Below are 7,664 nucleotides of genomic sequence, written 5' to 3'. Positions count from 1 at the left end.
AGCTCATGTCCCAATGCTCCCAAGTTGGCTAGTCTTTTGTACCTGTCAAATCTACTCTCCATTATGGTTCATCACAGGTGTTCACGAATACACTGTCAACCACGAGGTTGAGTAGGGACTAAGCCAACAACATAATTAACGGCATAAATAGAGACAACAGTGTTATCACAATAATAAATCCTGCTCAGTTATAAAAATCACAGGTTACGGTAGCACCCATAATATTTGTCCGTCCACAACATACTCCAATCACATCCCTCCTCCAAACTCCATCTTAACGATTCCTCAGCTCCGAATGTGCACATCTCCCTAGTAGTGAGCCTACTAAGGAAGAGACTCTGAGGGGGGGCCAGTGATCAACTGACGCCACAAGGACTAGCGGTTGCTCAGACCGATCCCTTCAATAATACACAAGGACTAGCGGTATATCGGTCCCTTCAACAAATAACTCACAATGACTAGCGGTAAATCAGTCCCTTCAATCCACTACAAACAAGGACTAGCAGTTTGGTGCCTTCAAATAAAATCACAATCACCGACTCAACAACATCCAAATTCTCATCATACTCATAACAACTCCAACATCATAATCTCAACCCCATATAATCGCAATCACCATATTCCAAGAACCACACATTTACAAACAATTACAATTGCACAATTAAATAGTTGAGTAGGATAATCCCAACCTGAGACGGTCGCAAATTCAATTAGCAAAGTACAAGGAATAGCGGTCATCCTTTACCAAATCCGACTTACAAAGTATATATATACCACATATAATTAAAATTGATTCTATTTATAAGATAATTTACCATAATGATTGTCTCATTAATAATTAATGATCACTAAGCAACATTACCCTTTAACAACCTAATTAGAAACTACTAATCCTTATAATGTCACCATGGCCATGTAAAGCTACTGATCAATTACTCATTACATTCTTATAATTTTAAGATGGCCACACCATTATATTATATTATATTATATTATATTTTCATGTTTGCCTTGCTACACCATGTAACACCATACGCCCACAACATTTAAACCCAATCATATATATATATGTCATTACTGATATAGTCACTCAACAACGATACTCCCTTACACTATCTGATCATTATACAATCCCATGCACACACAAAAATAACTCACGCTATAATTCCTATAACAACCGACACTCATCAAAACACCACACAACCCGACTCCTGGAACTCCACTAACTATTCAACTCAAAACAGGAGTCACCTACGTCATTGATGCGACGGTAATAAACTGACCTGAAACCAACCCACGAGCAGACCACCCAAACAATGCGCCCGCACCGACGGTCACCACCACACTATACACGCACGACCTGACTAACTCGACGACCCGACCACTACCACTAACATATCACCTGTAACGGTCTGAACAAAAACCCACCCCCAATTCTATTAACAACATCGCGCACAATTCATTCAAGTATAACAGGATATTATTGCGTCACTAAGACGGGGACAAGACAACCCGATATGGCTACCAATAAAATACCTGATGTGACTCATATTAGAGCATATTTAGTCCCCGAATAAGCCTCGTTCCTATGCTTTTTAGTGCATAATTGGATCATTTACTATCTTTAGTCTTTCGTTTTGCATATTCTTTGAGGTTTTGATCCCTTGGTAGGAAAGGAGTAAGAACCTTGCATTTTCATGGCAAAATGGAGCTAAATTGATCTAATCTAATGACCAAGCATCGAAGTGAAGACAAGACTTGAAGGCCTATGTAAATAATGAAGTAAATGGGCAATGATGAGAAGATCCTTGAGGATTGTTGGAGAAAGAAAAGAAGAGAAGCTGACTGGCTAACATTCCGGGCGTCGCAGTACACGGGACGAGCGTCCTGGCCTGCTACAATCCGAGCGTCATGTGGCCAATCCGCTCGTCCTGGCCCCTCCCAATCCGAGCGTCGCCCTCACCAAGCCGCTCGGATTCCTCTCCAGTACATGCCGTCCCTCCCTCAAGCCGCTCGGGATGAGCATATTCTATGAAGACCACCAAAACGGTGAGCATCTCCCTCGAGAGGAGCACTTCCTCAACTTTTCTTAAGGGTCTTAATCGTCTTTTAAGCCCTTAGTAACCCTAATTTATGTACCTAATCCTTAGTATAAATACCCCATGGTACTAATTACATGAGAAGATCCTGGATATGCTCTTTTTATGTTCTAATCTCATCTTAATCTTGTAATCAACTCTTAATTTAGCATTAATACAAATCTCATTTCCTTAATTTCTCTATTGTTCATCATTTATTTTGGGTAATTGAAGATTATTTGGGTATTTTTGGGAGATTGACAACCTTCCATCAATCATCAAATACTTCTATTATTCTTTGCTTATTGTTTTGGAATCATCTTTAGGTATAATTCTCTCTTAATCCTTGTTTTAATTATTGTTAATCATTTCCATTCATTCATCATGTTTTGCCTTGTTAATATGATTGAAAACCTTGTTAGCATGATAAACTTGATAATGAGTGAGTAGTTTCTTAACTAGGGTTAATGGGGAATTAGGGGAAACCAACATAGGGGATGATTCATGCTTAATCTAATATGTTCACATATTTATTTGCTTGCTTGTTGTGATCTCAACTTATGCACATGTTATGTTTGATGAAATGCGAGCCAATGAATCCTTGCATTTTTTACCCATCACTTACCTATTCAATGAGGCTTATAAGACATAAACCAACTCGAGTCTCATTAGACCATGCATATAGTTGAGTAGGGAGGATTAAGTCGACTTGTAGGTGTTGTACAATCTAACCGATTCGGCTCCGGGACCCAAACCTTCCTAGGATTGTAAGATATAAACCAACTCGATCCTATCACAACAATAATTGCTTGCTTATAATTTGAGAATATGTTTGTATGATCAATTCCCATGTATCCCCTATGAACCCATGATAACCTAGTGCTTTTAATCAATTGTTTACATCTCATCTTAATCATCTTGCTTGTTTGTTTGCATTATTATTTAGTTTAGTGATCTCTTATCTCAACCCAAATTGTGCCACCCTTAGACACGACCATTTGCAATCGAAAATCCTACATCAATACCCGTCCCTTGGGATTCGACCTTTACTTACCTCTTTACTAATAGTAGAGTAGTTTTTGAAGTTATAAATATTGTTTTGGTCTAGGTAACTTTTGACGACGAGTAACAAAACCGACGAACCAAAAATGGCGCCGTTGCCGGGGACGGTATTAACTTGATTTGATTTTCTTTGATTGTTTTTAGTTGTGTCTTTCTTTGCCATCGGGAAGTAAAATTCCTAAAGGTTTGTTCTAATTTTTTTCGAGTTGTTTGATATTTTGCATGTCTAGAAGATCACAAGGTACCTTTTTACCCATTGATCACGAAATTGAAAGAACTTTGACAACCAATAAAAGACTTACTAGAAATACTTTGAGAGGTATTGGTGAGATTGGGGACATTCAACCAAATAATATTGAGTTCATCAACCCTTTTGCAAGAGAAGGAGAAGATAACCCAACCCATAACCAACCACAAAATCAACCTACAATGCCTAAATTTTCATCACATTCCGTACCAACCGAGGAGAATCTACCAAATGGTACTCCCACACCACAACATTTGACCGGTAATTTCATTGCAAAATCCGCATTTTTGAAATTAATCGAAAGAAGCCAATTTGGGGGGATGCCTAGTGAAGACCCTCATTCTTACATGGAGACTTTTTGTGACTGTTGTGATGCTATTTCACAAACCGGAGTGACTCAAGACCAAATTCGATGGGTCTTATTTCCTATTTCTTTGATTGGTACCGCGAAACAATGGTTAAAGAGCCTTGATAAGGCTACTCTTGGTATTGACTCTTGGAAGAAATTGGCACTTGCTTTCTACAAAAAGTTCTACCCTCCGGAAAAGACTAACATGCTAAGAGCCCAAATCACGGGATTCAAACAAAGGGACGAAGAATCTTTGTATGAAGCTTCAGAGCGATTCAAATGAACTTGTCACTCATGTCCTCATCATGGACTTAGCGAGTGGTTCTTGGTACAACAATTTTGGAATGGTCTTTATGAAGACTCCCGAAACATTGTCAATATGGGATCAAATGGTATGTTTACCGAACTTGAAGATAATCAAACATGGAACAAGATTGAGGAAATGGCGGTCCATAACTCACAATATAGTAGACCTCGGAAGGCTACTAGAGGAGGAAAGCATGAAGTGGACTCTATTACTCAATTGGGTGCTCAACGTAGTGCTCATATTGATACCATTAATTTGAAGTTTGAGAAGGATATGGCTAAGCTTGAAGAAGCCTCTAAATCTAAGCAACATGTGAATGCCATGGTGGCATCTTCATCAATTCCAAGTGGAGTATGTGAGAGTTGTGAAACTTTGGGACATGACCAAAGTGAATGTAGGGGAACAAGTGAACAAGTGAATGCTTTCCAAGCATACAAGAGTGGTACCCCTTATTCCAACTATTACAATGAAAACACCAAATTCCATCCCAACCTCTCATACAAAAGCCAAATTGTTCAAAACCCTCAACCAACATACACCCCACCTCTAATGAGAAACCAAAATCAAAGACCCTTTTACAACCAAAACCAAGGTTACCAAAATCAAACTCCATACACTCAATCAAATTACCAAGGTTTTGATGTTCAAAAAGCGGTCCTCCAAATGCAAAAGAACCAACAAGAGTTTTTCACTCAAATGCAAAAGGATAGCCAAGCAAAAGACATCACCATTAACAATATACTAGCTCACACAAAGATGTTGGAGACCCAAATGTCTCAATTAGCATCTTCAAGTTCACAAAGACAAAAGGGGCAATTACCACCTCAAGGTAATCCCCCAAGACAAGAATCGGTGAGTGCCATCCATTTGAGGAGTGGTACAAGGTATGAAGGGACGAAGAGGCCCGTTGATGAAGATGTTGTGAATGCTAGTGACAAGGAAAGAGTTGTGCAAAACTCTAGGGAAGAAGAACCCACCATTCAAGAAGCTTCAAAGAAGGATGAAGAAAAGGCCAAAGAGAAGGAACCTATTGTGATTAGACTTCCTTTTCCAAGTCGTCAAGCTAAGTCTAAGTTTGATGACCAACTTGGAAAATTCATGGATATTGTGAAAAACTTGGAAGTCTCGATTCCATTTACGGAATTAATCAATCACGTTCCGGCCTATGCAAAGTATATGAAAGACATTCTTACGAAGAAGAAATCCACCCGGAAGCTTGAGACTATTGGTTTCACTAAAGTGAGTAGTGCCATACTACAAGGAAGTTCACCTCCAAAACTAAAGGATCCGGGAAGTTTCTCCATTCCATGCACTATTGGCGACACTACGATCAACAAAGCTTTATGTGACCTTGGGGCAAGTGTGAGTGTTATGCCATATTCGGGAAGCAAGAGGCTAGGAATGGGAGAGCCCAAGTGCACTAATATCACACTTTAAATGGCGGATCGATCTACGAAGATACCTTTAGGGGTATGGGAAGATGTGCCGGTAAGAATTGGCAAGTTCTTCATCCCGGTGGACTTTGTTATTGTTGACATGGAAGAAGACTCCAACATTCCTATTATTTTAGGAAGACCTTTCTTACACACCGCGGGAGCGGTGATCGATGTAAAACATGGAGAGCTCACCCTTGAAGTGGGAGATGAAACAATCACTTTTAATCTTGACAAGACAATGAGAGCTCCCCGATTACATGAGCCATGTTTTATGGTTGATCACTATAGCCGGCAAGATGATAGGAAGAAGTTGGCATTTCAATGGAAGAAGAAAGTGGATGATGCTACATCAAAAGAGCAAGGAAATTGCAACAAAGAGAGCTTGAAAAGCTCACCCATGACAAGTGAAGAAGAAGGCCTCATTGGCCAAGATAGGAAAGAAGGAGAGTTGTCTTCATCAACTCATGACATTTATAGTGAGCAAGTAGACGAAGTATGCGGTCTTTGGGATGATGAGTTTGAACGGATATTCAATCCCTATATTGGTAATGCTATGACCCAAGACCACCATGAAGAGCAACAAGTGCAAAGGTCTATTGAAGATCTTTATCATGACAATGAACAAGCTTTCGAATACTTTTTCAAGGTGTTGAGCAACATCAACAACACCTTGAACATGCCCCTTTGACATCTCATTATTGGATGAGAGTTTGGTGGAGTCCTCCCTAAACCACCACTTGTAAATATTCTAACTCCCTAACTTGCATTTTAATTATTGTATTGCATTTTTGTCAATTTTGGATTTACATTTTTATGCCTTGATCAAGATTTTCATCATTTTGAGAGAAGTGAGGGAGGGACTTATGAGTTTATTGATGTCTAGTGTTTTACCTTAGTGTGGGGATAGCAATTGACTAGGCTATCCAAGCCTTTGTAGTGCCCCCACAATGAAGACCACAAGAAATGAAGAATGAATGACACGGGTTACGAAGCACCCACGGATGGACCTGAATCCGTGAGGAAGAGTGACAATCCGAGCGACCCGACGAGGATCCGCTCGTCTTGAAGGGAACCCGAGCGTCCAGGGTCAAAGACGCACGTCCGGTGAAGCTGGGAAAATCAACTTTTGGGTCTGACTGAGAATCCGAGCGTCCTACAAGGGAATCCGCTCGTCTCAGCTAGGGCGGTCGTCCCAGAAGAAATCCGCTCGTCTTTACACTGTCAATTTTTGGGATTTCTCCCTCGAAAGGAATCCGAGCGTCTCCAACTTAGGACGCTCGTCCTAGGTCAAGAACCCGCTCGTCTTGCCTATTAGATGCTCGTCCCCAGGCGTTTTTTCCTGAACCCAGAAACCGAAGAATCCGAGCGTCCCGAAGCCTGGCCGCTCATCTCCCTTCTGGTTTTCAAATCTAACGGGTCTTAAAAACCCCTTTCCCCAATCATTTTCATTCTTTCAAACATAAACACTACCCAAAACCCCAAAACCCTCATTCTCTCCATCAACCAACAACAAATTTCTCAAACAAATCAAATCCAAACTTCCTCAAAACAAAATTAAATCACTCCGTTAGCAATAACAAGTGATTAAAACACCAAAATCTTCAAAGTTTGAGTCGATTTTTGGGATACAAGGCAACATTCAAATATCCTAAATCGATTTGGGCATTACTAGAAATTGAAGATTTCAAACTTTCTTTGGTGTTACTAAGTAAAGGAGCATGGCAAGAACAAAAGGTGGAAGTAAGGCACCCCTAAAGAAGAACCTTTCTAAGAGAAAACAAGCTCTTCAAGCTATTCAAGCATCAAAGGCATTGTTAGTCCATAATGCAAGGTTGGAAATTCAAGAGCAAGATCCTCTTATGGAAGGCACTACTTCTACTACTCCGGTTGTTGAACAACTAACCGATTATCCGGAGGTAATTTTCACTTCCGACTCCCATAGGAAGAAATTTATTTCCTTTGCTAAGAAAACTATCTTGCCCACCAAGTCCATTTGTCAAGACACTTTGTCGAAATTGGGTGTCCTAGAGCAAACAAAGACCTTTTTCGAGCCTATGGGATTGAGTACATTGTTTTAAATGCAAGAATTGACTTACTCTTCCCTCACCTTAGAGTTTTTGAGCTCTTTACATGTCACCAAGGTGGAAACCCGAACCAATATTGAGTTTCGTCTCGAGAATGTTGA

At 40.1% G+C, this 7,664-nt stretch overlaps 1 non-coding gene across 1 annotated transcript; it reads right to left on the bottom strand.

The window, feature by feature from the left end:
• Positions 1-3,941: 3,941 nt before the first annotated feature.
• On the bottom strand, positions 3,942-4,048 carry LOC141615788 (small nucleolar RNA R71). Its single transcript, XR_012530186.1, has one exon. It is a non-coding gene; the product is annotated as a small nucleolar RNA R71 (small nucleolar RNA).
• Positions 4,049-7,664: the final 3,616 nt, after the last annotated feature.

The sequence above is a fragment of the Silene latifolia genome, chromosome 11, assembly GCF_048544455.1.
Source record: "Silene latifolia isolate original U9 population chromosome 11, ASM4854445v1, whole genome shotgun sequence".
NCBI classification, from domain to species: domain Eukaryota; kingdom Viridiplantae; phylum Streptophyta; class Magnoliopsida; order Caryophyllales; family Caryophyllaceae; genus Silene; species Silene latifolia.
The sequence above is the reverse complement of the archived record's forward strand: the minus strand, read 5'-3'. Positions and strand labels throughout refer to the sequence as shown.